This window comes from Molothrus ater, chromosome 1, assembly GCF_012460135.2.
Source record: "Molothrus ater isolate BHLD 08-10-18 breed brown headed cowbird chromosome 1, BPBGC_Mater_1.1, whole genome shotgun sequence".
Classification (NCBI taxonomy): domain Eukaryota; kingdom Metazoa; phylum Chordata; class Aves; order Passeriformes; family Icteridae; genus Molothrus; species Molothrus ater.
The window spans coordinates 139,453,472-139,466,885 of NC_050478.2; positions in this window are offsets into that span (position 1 = coordinate 139,453,472).

Here is a 13,414-nt window from a genome sequence, read left to right on the forward strand (position 1 = left end):
GGGAGGAAAACAACAAACACAAGAAATGATCCTGTGCCCACAAAGTTCATACAGGAGGGAGGAGGTGGAGGTGCTTCAGGCACAAGGGCAGTGGGTCCCCTGTGGTCCATGGGGAGGATGACATTGGGGCAGCTGTAACCCGTGGAGGTCAGTACCAGAGCAGGTGGATCTTTCCTGAAAAAAATAGCTCCCATGAAGAATCCATGCTGGAGCAGATATCACTGAAGTACCACAGCTGGTGAAGGACCCATTTTGCAGCAGGTTTGTCCTGAAGAAGGGCCCCCATACTGGAACAGGATAACAGCCTGAAGAAGGGGAGATGGATTGCTATGAACTGAATGCAATGCCCATTCTCCAACCACCCTGCAGCCCTCGGGGAGGACGAGGTGGCAAGGAGTAAGAAATGAAAAGGTGAAGAAAAGCCTGGGGAAGAAAAAATGCCTAGGGGAAGGTGCCTTCACCTTCCAAATCTATTTGTCAATAAATTTAATTGATATCCATGATTTCTAGACTGTTTTTCTCTTAATGGCAGAAGCATTAATTGTTCTCCATATCTTTACTCAGTTACTGAATTTTTCATTTTATTTTCTCCTCTTGTCCTACTACAGAAAGGGATTAAGAGAGTCACTGGATGAATGTCTGGCAGTCAGTGAAGGCCAGACTAGCAGAGTAGCATATGAAAATATGGTAGGGTAAGTGATCCCTAAAAGCATTTGGAAACAAATACAGTAAAAACTTACATTTTTAAAATAATTTCTTTATAGATTTCACTGTGTGTGTGTAGGACTTGCAGGCCCATTTTCACCCTCAGAAGACCTTTCTGACCTGATCTTTCTTAGTTTACCTGTTGCTCTATTAAATATTTCATATATTTTCTGGTTGCAATACAGCATGCTCAATTAATTAGCCATTAAATAATCACTTACAGGGTATCAGCAGTGGGTAGAAAACAAGTTTGAGTGACCTATGGTAGCTAATTCTTCACTATAGGATGATATCTGAGGGCAAATTGGTGACCTGTGCCCTGGGAATTGTTTTACTTCCTGGATAAACTGTGTTTTCCTTCAATTAAAATGTATAGCAACTATCTTGTTTCTTCCGATATGTGTTCAAAATACATGTAAAAAATTTTTCTTGTACTTTATATCGTCCTGCATGTTTGAATGTAAAGTAATGGCACAAGAGAAATCACTTATCTGTTTTTCAAAGGAATCTACTATTCCTATCACAGTGAGTGTGCTATTCTGTAAGGAATTGCTAAATGTATTAAAAAGACAGCAGGAAGTCTTTGCCAACATCTTTATTAATGGCAAGAGAATTCATATAGCTTAATCCAATTACTCAAAGTACTCAAACATTGTGCAATGAGAAGGGGAATGTACCAAGGGATACAATTCTGGTTTCATTATTTAATTGTTTCTTCCTTTAGTTAGTATCTAAGTAAATTTAAAAATTATAAAAAGGGTTCTTATTAACAACACTAGATACAGAGGTTCAAGATATAGCTATCTCAAATAGCACTAGCTAACTTAATATAAATAAAACCCCAAAATCCTTTAAAATAGCACCTCATCCGTTGGTTAACCCAAAGTGGCTATAAGACTTTACAATTAAAGTTTATACATTCCTTTTCCTCTGAAAATTGATTAATTTTAATTGGATATTAATAAGAGAGAGAAGCATTTATCCATGAAGAAAGTATTTCAAAGATCCCATTAATTTCATATTTTATACAAAAGGCATCTTCCAGTTTCCCTAAATGTAACAGGCCAGACTATGTGCCTTTAAAATCTATAAAGAAATTTTAATAAGAGAATAACATATACTTATTCTTTACTACAATAATAAAACAAATTGTAATTTACCAAGAAAACATTCAATTTGAATGAGGTGGGTTGACCTTGGCATATTTTCATCATACCTAGTGGAAGGTGTACCTTGACTCAGAGGTCTAATTCTAAAGGGAAAAGGCAAGCAGTTTCAACTATTGGCTAGAAATAGAGTTACAGCTCCAATCTTCTGCCTTTTTACTTACTCCCTATTTGCTAGTTAGTTCATGATGCAAAAAAGTATTTCTTTACAGTGTGAGTTTATTTGAAATATAAGCATACCAAATTAGGTACAAGATTTTGCAGAATACCATCTTCTCCAAAAACCTGAAGTAAGAGGCATATTAATTTAAGAATATTGAGTGGTCAGTGTTTATTTTTATGTACAATTTTGCTTCACAGATGAGTAAAGTTCTGTCTGAAAAATCTGCACAAGTACCTTCAAAGTTGAATCATTCAGTGATTAACAAAATAATCACACTTTTTTTTTTTCCTTCTATGTTCAGAAATCAGCTGTAACTTCACAGCTGTTTTAGAATACTATGTATAAAGAAAACAGGTTTGTACTTTCAGGTTTGCTGCTTCATGTCTTTTGCAACAATATTGTTCTTGTACACAGCATTTTTCTCCTTAAATGACAATTTGTTTCGAAAAATTCTAAAGCTACCACTTTGCATTTTACAAACTTGACCTTTATTATTGCCACTAGGAGAACAAAAGTTTCATTAGCATTTTTTTCTGGCAAGGACTTTCAAACAGTAGTTGAAAGAAATTGATTGAGTAGGTATGCACAGATGTATAGCACAAGACAAAACACTATTCTTTAGAGTAAACAATAGGACCTGTCACTATTCTTACTTTTTTTTAAGTCCATCCCTATTTTAACAAAAAAGTGAAATCCTTCTCCAATTTATATGGCCAGAATAAAGTTAATCTTAAGTTGTGACACTGAATTCTCTAAACTATAAATTATTAAGGAAAAAAAAATAGTTGTCTAAAAGAATAGATTCTAAAGACATCCAACACAAAAGCATATCTAATATCAGCTGCTGAAAAACAATAAATTACTAGCAAATGATAATGGAGTAAGAGATATTGTTGGGTTCTTCCAGATATTTACTAAAGACATCATTGTACTGAAAAATTTCAGAAAATAATGAAAAATTAAAAGCTAGAAACAGCATGAAAATGGTGCTCATGGAGTCTTAGATATATAAAATTTTGTCTCACATTTTCAGAATGAAATTATCCTACACCGTCTTATAAAACATGATTAATGATGCTAAAGATCTAGGAAAAATTACTGAAAAAAAAATTAGTTTGCAGCTGAAGGATGAGACTCGAAAAATTGCTTTTGATAGCATACCTAATGTTCTAGTGTTTCTGCCTGTAAATACATGCAGGGAAAACACCAAAGAAATAGCAAATATTGATCACTATCAGAAAGGAAGACTTTTTGGAGGACATGCCATATTTGAAGTTCCTAAATATTTGTAAGTGCAGGATCACAAGAGGGTAACCTCTTAAGTTTTATTTCCTTTAAAATATGATACCAGAAGCTCCAAGGAAACGCAGAAAGCTGATTGTACATGTTTTGATGTTGCATGAGTGTTTACTACACACTCACCGTACCAAACAGGCTGTTCATCTTGCTCAGACAGTGCTGTTGCAGTGTTTAACCTTATTTGCACCTTGTCTCATTAAGTAGTCTCTGTGAGGTCTGTAAACCATTTCTGCAGCATGTGAGAAGTCAGTTAAGCAGACTGGGTTCTGAGGTATCATACATATGTTTCACATCTGAGGAAAGAGCAAGGCAAAGCTCTTTTCCACCACCTTCCTTTTTCCCGTGTTTCTGCTGTCCTGTACTGATGTTTGGAGCACACACAGCCTTGCAGATGGGACAGGGATAACATTTCACTAACCAAAAGTCCTGTCTTGATAGACTTTTTTCAGCCATGTTATCTTTGCATTTTCTATACTGTTTTTCATAAATGTATGCACATACACATATATCTGCATATTCATCTCACATTCTTAAAGGAGTTCAGGTAATTTTCCTACTAGGTCTTAACATTAGGAACACTGATTTCTTCTTGGAAAAAGAGAGTGCCTCTAGTAGCACTGAGACTGCATTTGTTTTATCTATCTGTAATTGTTATGGGCTCTGGATAAATACCGGCCTTAGTGACAACATAAATCACTTTTAATGGAAAATGTCATTAAGAGAAGGAAGTAAAAATTGTATTAATTTTAAAATATTTTAAAATAAAATGTAGTACTTTTTTTTTCTTACATTTCCATCATTTATTGAATGAAAATAAATAAGTACAAAAAATGATACATCATTATCTTGTAAATTTTTCTATGCCAAGGTATGAGAAATGCATGTCTTGCTTCCTGACTCATGTTTATCCAAAAGGTTGGACTATGACAGGAGTCTTGGATACATTTCAAGTGAAGATGCAGCCTGGTCTAGTGAAAGGTTCCCTGACTATGGCAGGGCAGTTGGATCTGGATGATCTTTAAAGTCCCTTCTGACCCAAACCATTCTAAGATGCTGTGAAGATGTGTAAAAACTTTCAACTGATTCAAAGTGAAATACTTTCAATCACTTTTTAATACTTTTCCATACTGCTTTTAGGGCAGGTAATAATTGAAATTTACAGATTTATATCCAGCTATTTTCCCTAAATCTTTTCCAATTTAGTAATAAAAAAGATTCCCCATTATGCATTCTCTCCTGCTGTTTCTATTTTAAAGCATTGGAATCCCGTGAACCACTTGTTTAATTTGCAACCAAGAACATCCTAAAATATATTATAAAGCCAGAAAACTTCTGATTCTGTAATGATTGCCGTATTTTCACAGTCTTTTAATAGTTTCTCTGTTGAAAGTCATATATTTGAGAAGACAAATTTGCCACCAGTAACAAAAGCTGCAAAGGAGTGAATTATATATAGTTTTTGAAGAATATATTTCAACATTTCTAATGTTCTTGGGTTTTGAGAAGAAATTTTTGTGCCAGAAATCACTGAAGAAGATAAGATGAAAGTTTTATCTACTATTTTATCTACTATAGACCTGTTCTTTAAAGCCAACAAGAAAACTAACTTTTCAATACTCCTTCTTTCTTTTTTTGGTTTTTTTTTTGGATTGTATGCATGACCTGTAAAATACAACAAATACTGAACCACAAAAAGCTTACAGGTGATCTGAAATGTCAGTGCTTACTGTAAAAAACAAGAGAAAAACCCCCAAAAACAACACAGTGCTGAGTGATTAGGAGAATTAACAGAATAGCAATATATAATTTTTCACAAAATGAAATTTCTATTCCTATAGAAAAGACCTCAATTTAGAATATTAACATTCAGAGAATAAATCTTGGAAATATAACAGTTAGTTTTCAAAAATGACAGTTTAATACACAGAAATGTTAAACATGAACTAAAAAATTAAAAACTATTCTACAGTCTTGAAAATTAACGAATGCACAGAGAAGGACAAGAAAATATGCAATATTTTTCATGTGAATACAGATTAGTAGTCTAGGATTTTTACTTTGGCAAACATAAGAAGCAGAAGATATAACATAGCTCTGTACATTGAATAAAAAAAATAGGCTGTGATGACCCATTTTTTCATAATTCAAGGATTATCAGGCAGCCGGTAATATCAGGCAGAGCACTGGCACAAAAGGAAACACTTTCCAAAAACCATCTAATTAATTATGGAATTCATTGGACATAAAATATTCTGGAGATCAAAAGTGTAAATGTGTCCCAAATCAATCAAAATTTTAAACAGAGAAGCTTTCTCTCTTGTTATTTAACAGGACAGTCCAAGTCCTGCCATTGCTAAGACCTTTAAGAAAATGATGAAAGTTTTTATTTTTACATATTTTACTATTGCATTTTTTCCTAAATGTCTTCAAATGGCTTTCAGGGAGAAGGCCTGAATGATCTTTGGCTTGACCCAAAAATCGACTCAATGCTATTCAATTCTTATTTTCTTTTTTGCCCTTTTTTGTCAAAGATCTATGATGAAAATTTCTTAACTCTTTTAGAAGCTTCATTGCTGTGTCTCAGGTTACTTATCAAAATTTGAGATGACTTAATAATAATTTGAGTATACTTTTTTCTTCTTTTTTTACATTACACATGTAAAAATACTGTACACATACAGTATCTTAATACTGTATTTTAACAATAAAGAAAAATTATTTCCACAGAACTTCAAAAAGATGAGTGGAATAAATGAATGCTCATTGTATTTTTATTCTCAATAAAAGGTGTATAAAAATACCTTAATTTATAGCTATATCCATACATGTGGACTAACACTGACTGCAAATAACTCTTTTTAAGTAAAAAATATAAGGAACTTCTTTTGTTTATTACAGTTATTTGTTATTTGCTTACTCAGAAAGTATGATTAATTGTAAAATTCACTTTATTTTTCAAATTAATTGAATTTGAGACTTTCATTAAAAAATACAAAAGATAATCAAAGTTTTTAGTGTTCTGATTCCCTCCTTAATGATATTTTCATGTCACAAAAAATTATGGGACTCACTCCTCATGCTGAACCACGGACAAAATGCTGCTGAGGTGGTACAATGTAGACTCATTCAGTGTGACTGCAGTAACTCCCAGAAAGGACCATATCGACAAAGATACTGAGCTTTCCAGAATATTATTCCATGCACAGTAGTTAAACTGCAAATTGACTTTGGCTTCCAGTTCTATATATAGAAATGTAAGAAAAGAGAACAATAAACATGGGAGTGGCAAGAAACTTTTTGGTATAATTTCATGTGTATCTTTACCCCAATGTCTTGTCTTCTGCATGCAGTACCTGAATATCTCAGAAGTGATAAAATTGACAGCAAAAAGTAATGGAAAACCCAGGATAAGTCACTTTATCCTTTATATGGAACCAATATGTATCTACACTGTAGTTAAGACATGTCTGGAGATTTTTTAAGAGTTGCTAAGATCTCAAGTATGCAAAATAAGCTTTTCACTTCACAAAAGTCAATATTTCAATTAAAATGCAAGAGGACTTTCAGAGAAATCCATTGTGACCAATTAGTTAGGTTTAGTTAAAACTTAAAGTCTACTGCCTTTCTTTTGCTAGTACAGAGAATGATGAGACATCACTGATTAAATGGTGACTGTCAGATAAGAATGACATATATGTTAAATGAATTCACAGCAAGAAAGAAACTTTTCCAAGGATACAAAAACTCTACCGATGCAATGAATTAATTTGAAGTTATATTTGTTACATTGCTGCTTTAGTACTTTAAAATTATATAAAAAAAATATCAAAAATGAAACAAAACAAAAAATTTACTTTTCCAGTGAGTAAATTTTCTAAGGAACACTTTGAGAAAAGGAACCAGGAACAGCTGATCCAAAATATGAGAAAAAAAATATTGCCAATCAAACTTCTTCACATGAGTATAAATTCACATGAGTATATATATATATATATATATATATATAAATGATAACTTAACTTATAAATACATGTAAACACTTTTCACTATAATGGATTTCTTGCAGCTCAGTGTTCAGAAAGGCATTATAGATTGCTAGTATACATAATACATATAAAAACATAATATTCTCTTGGTACTGAGCACAGTAAGTGTATCAGCACTTCAGTAACCACGAAAACAGCCAGAATGGCATTTCAGGGAGATTCGTCATCTCATATAAAAATGAAACCAGAAATCACTATTCATATATTTGCCAAGTGGAAGCAATAATAAGCTTTCACATCCTCTGGAGCAGAAATCATGTGAGGATGTCTTTGCTTGTCCAGAAAACACAAGTAAATCAATCGAAGAAGAAAACATATTGTCATGGCACCCTTAAACCCTGCTGATATTGTTATTCAAGAGTTAAATTTATGTACCCATACAAAAAGATTGAGAACCTATACTTCCAGCAAATTATTTAAAATAAGGGTGAAAAGTGAGAAACGATCACTTCATAAGCTGTCATTGACAGAGTAGCAGAACTGGGCCTTTTGGCATTAATGTCAGGCAGTAAGGGGCAGGAGGGTGAGGGGCAGGCAGTAGAAATGGGCCTAGAGATTATTTTCTGGACTCTGGAGACTGCACAGCAGCATTGAGAAAGATTTCTTGCATGTAACAGATTGAGCCTCCTGGTAAACGGTAGATATATATGTCTCTACAAGCAGAAGAGAATAAGGTCAAATATACAAATACTTTTTTAAAAAAACCTGTAAGTATCTTCAGTTTTTAGAAATTTTAGGTTGAACCAATAAGCCAATACATTTATATCCCTTTGAAAGCTAAATCCAGCAGTCCTTTCTTTAGAAAATCTTGCCCAGGGGACTTGACACAGAACTGAGATGTTTATCTTACACTACAGTTCAGTCATTGACATGTAAAAGAATGATAAACTCATACTACAATTTCTTTTCATTCTTAGGAAAAAAGTTACAGACAATCTGCAGTAAGACTCTGGATCTGGATTTAGGTCTGTAGTAAACCTTGCCCCAAAGCCCGCTTAAATGTTTTATGATCATATGCATAAGGATGTGGTCAGCCATGGTGGCAAAACCCCAGCAACTTGGCAGTGAGGCTTGGTGAGGACAGAAACAAATAAATAGATAGATATACAAACCAAATTATCTTACCAGTAAAATTATTTTAATAATCTGGAAGAAGCAATTTATTCCTGATAGCAGCTATAAAGTATCTCAATAAATATTGCCAAGTATTAGAAAGTCTGAGTCATTACTGAGAATAACTTTGTGTGACCTATGGTTGAAACTTTTAATTAAACTCTTTCCATATTAACAACATTATCTTGCACCATATTTCTGCCCATATTTTACTTTAATGACTTGTATGAATCATGTTATGCAAATTTATTAGAGATGAAACTTGTAATGACCAATGAAGTGTTCTGACCAAAATCGTTTTTTTTCAGTTGACTGTCTCCTTGCATTAAGGTGATGCCTAAGTCTTCTGTTTTCCAGGCTGAACAAGCACAATTCTCTCAGTCTTACTCTTTGCCACATTTGCAAAGGCAAAAAATAAAGTGGAATTGTAGAAAAAAACTGAGAGCATCAACTATTCAGTGAACACATCTGAAGTGAAAGAAATGGCACAAGAAATGTAAAAATGGGATTTCAGATCACCTGAAGTTCATGCACTGCCTGTAGCTAGAACTGCAGTTTGTCTCATTCCAGACCAATATAAATATCACTTGGAGCTTGTCTTGCAACCAATCCCAGACCACTTTAAGCCTCATGGAGCAGCCTGATGAGAGAAAATAAATTTGATCTTGAGAGATTTGAACAATGTGAAAGATTTCTAAGAAATTTAACACAAATGAGGAGAGTAGACAGAGTGCGTTAACTTACTGAAGTCCTGGAGATAATTTAAATGCCCATCCCATTTCCACAAGTTCCAGAATGGAAGGTAGGGTCAAACAGGTTTCTGTCACATAGTGACACATAGAGGTATTGTCATCTTTGTATAGCCAGATAGGGTAGAGAGTGATCCATTCAACACCATCACCAAATATGACTATGTTGGGAATTCCTTCTTCAGGATCAAGTGATACAGGTTCAAGGAGGAATTTACATTTCAAGAAACCTAAAAAGAGTTTTATGCACATCAAGTAGGATAAATAAAAAATATTTTTTAAAAAGTACATTGGGAAATGAGTTTGCGAGGTGCCAAAAAATGTTTCCTTGTAATATGGACACTGAATCTCTTCCGGAAAAATACTGAGAGATTTAGAAAATGGTGGCCCGAGTGCACAGAGTAGTGGTAAAGGAAAAAGGCAAAAGGGAAAGATCTCTCTTTTTTGGAGTCTATGTTGTCTTGCCTTACAGTGGTGAAAAGCTTTCATTAATAGTTTTTTAATAATAACTTCTGCTCCTTGGCATAGCAAAACATGTTTCATGCCTCTGGTGGTAGTCCTTTGTGTATCGCTCTGTCAATAGTTTCTCACCATGGCATCTTACACAGGGAACTAAAAATACTTCCATTTAACTAACTTTTCCAAAGTTACCAAGCAACATATACACAGTGAGAATTACAATTAAGGAAGAAAAGGAATTCAAAATATTTTTAATACATAATTTGAATGGATAATGTTGACCTTTTTACCTAGTCAAGTGCACTGTTGTAAGTAATTCAGTATTGTCATCAGTCATTTTGAAGCTTCATATTTTCATACACTATCATTTGCAAAAATGAATAATTGTTCTATACAATTGTAATTTTTTTCTAAAAGCTTCTTTTAAAAATATTGAATATGTTTCTGAAGTATATTCTCCTAAGAGCTTCATTAAGAAATGAAGTTTTAAATTTAATATTATAAAAACATAAATGTATCTAAACCAGAAAATTATTCTCACACTTAAAACTCCTTTTAAATAAAAATGTTTTTTCAAACAAAAGGATACTATATGCAAAAAACCTACGAGCTCAAAATAATCAGTGGAATATTCTTGAAGGATTAGTGATTATTTCCCTCAAATTATGCCTGAAATTCTCATGAGATAGTCACAGAAGCTGCACAAGAAAGCACATCAATTTTAAGAGAGTAATATCTAAGGAAGTCAGATTTCCAGTTTAAAAAAAATTACATAAATATGCATAACTGAAGGGTGAATTGCCCCAGTGAACATAATTTAGAAGTATCTTCATCATAAAAGCTTATTCTTTCAGCCCCCAGACTGGCCCATCTTTCTCTCAGAGATGTTCTCTGTACTTATAACTAGGAAAGGTAACAGCCTTCTTTAACCTACTTACAAGACAATGAGCTTTCAGTTTCCCAAAAGCACGTTCCAGAGTCCTTTAAAACATTCCTTCAGCCAAAATTAAAGAGGAGGCATGGGGGAACACTGGAACTATAAACACCCATGAGAGGTGACCTGAGGAACAAGCCTTTAATTAGTGAAAACAGACACAGGTCCCTGAACAGCTGAGCTTCTCACCCCAAATGCCCTCACACTGGAGGATGAACATACAGCCACCTGTCAGTCTGCACGACCTTCTTTGAATAAACTCAGACCTGTGTCACTTCGACAACAAAAGCTGATAAACCTCAGCCCATTGTGCACAACACTCAACCACCAGCAAACACATCCCAACTCCACATCCCAGTTGAGAGAAAGGAAACAGCACTCCCGTTAAATTTAACCTTTTCCATGTGAAGACCTTACTTGCAACTAACTTATGTGTGGAGCATTGAGGTAGCCCATCTCCAGAGGGGATCTGGCCCTGGGAGTGACCATGGCACCACAGGAAGCGTCATGCTCCCATCGAAGTTATTAAAGGCTCTGCCACTGATTTTACATAACATCAGAAATGTGCTCTTGATAAAGACCTACGGGTCTACAGTTCAATGAAAACATCTGGATAAACTGCAGCTGAAGAGACGTGTGTTTTCCAGATCAATTCAGTCAACATTTGCCTATTTTCAAGGCATAAGGTTTTACACTGAAATATTTGATATTTACACCAGAGCAAGTAGCACAATTTGTTGAGTATTCAAATAATTTTAAAATATTTTATTATATATCTAATATAGAAAAACTGAGCAATTCAAAATGAAAATCTCCATTAAACCAGAATCTGAATCAGTCCTAATGGTGGATATTCAGTGGTTTGCTTAACTCCATATTATAACCACATATTTAGAAAATACACTCAGCTAATGAAGATAACTATAAGAGCTGCATCTTTTCCAATGAAATGATAATTTCTACTTAATTTTAGTAGCTGTACAAAGAATCACCTCTCTTTAGCAAGTTTTGGCTGTCAAAAAAAAAAAAATCAGCTTTTGTCACAACAAAAGGTTATAAAAAGACATCCTATTGCTGTAATTAAAATGAGCCTTGCTAATGTGAGTCTGAGGGTGTTTGAACAATCTCATTTTCCATTTGTTTGCTGTACCTAAGTGAAGTGATAATTAGCTAGGAAATATACAGAAATAAAACTAATCCAGGAAAAGCTTCCATACACAAAGGACACCTTGTATCAGGCTTTATGAGTATCACTCACTGTGGTCAAGTATTGAGTTACAAAATGCCGAATTCTAACATACATGAGTGATCTTGAACAAACTGACTTGTCTGGCTAGAATTTACACCCTGAAAGCATGCTTCTGCAACTGGAAAAAAACATCTGCCCCAAGTACATATATTGATACCATGAATCAGGCACTAATATCTCAAAAATATGTTAACTTAGTCTAAAAAAATAATAAAGATTTCAATTGTAGCTCCTTCCTCAGCTGACAACTAAAAGTATTAAGAGAAAAATAGCCAATTAAATATACCTAGAAAGTGACACTTCCATGATCTTCTATACAAACATAACTAGCTGTTAAGTGCAACAAAGATGATCATAGTGGAATGGCATATATTTTTCTCCTAAACTTTGTAATGAATGCCTAATTATTGCAGTGAAAGATATATTGAAAATACTTATAAGTACATGACTATCTGGATGTCTTCTGTGACTAATTTGGATTGTGTCACAGAACTGAAACTCTCTGTTCATTTTTAACCCATTTAAGGGCAAGTTAATTAGCAAGCCCTGTTTAAGATGAGAATTCTCTATAGCTTTCTCAATGAACATATTAAGATGTGTAGACACAGACATACATGCAGACACACATATAAAATTGGAGTAAATAATTCAAATTGAGTTTAATCAACCATGAAAAAAAAATCCCTCTGAAGAGCTTAAACCTTCTGGAACTGTTTTGCTTTGGGGCAGAAAGCTATCACTGTCAGAATAAAGTTGATTTTTATATGGATTGTGTTGAAGGTTTTCCAGCATGTTTAATCTCAATTATAGTTTCTTTTGGAATAGTTAAATTTTTTCCAATTAAAGCCATTAGCTCATGATGCTCAGGGGAACACAGTATTATTTCTTTAAAAAGGTAATTCCTATGGTAATAAACCATAATCTTTCCCAGGACTTCTACAAAATCTGTTGTAATAAAAAATTATTGCTTTTAAAAGCATTTTTATATCACTGTGATAATTTACATTACATTTCAATAATGTTCTCCCTGAGTAAGAAAACTGCATCTATTCAGAAATATATCTTTTTGGTTTGTTTGACTCTCTTTTTTGGCAGCTAATCAATCAGCTACATTGGAAATTGCTAATTTCTGGTTGGCTGGAGAAAAAAATTCCTCTCCCTCAGTTCTATTTTTCTTTTCTTGATATTAGCCTGAAGAACTTCCAACAAGATTCCATAATTTTTCTTACTCTTTTTTTTATATATGCCATCATTACAATATAGTTGCTTTTATGTCTACATATGGATGATCCATTTATGCAAAATTATCACAAAGCTTTTAATAACGTTAAAATGGGCTGATTGTATAATGACATTTCTTGTTTTTCTCTTCATCTAGTCATTTTATATTATTAATATTAATCTTTTGGTTCTGAAATAAAGAATAGTTAATGCATTCACTGTTTCCTTATTTTGTGGTTTGGAAGATCATGTCAGTTCTTTTGTGCTGTTTGACAGATTCCTTTCCCTCTTTTATCTTTAATTTAAAGCC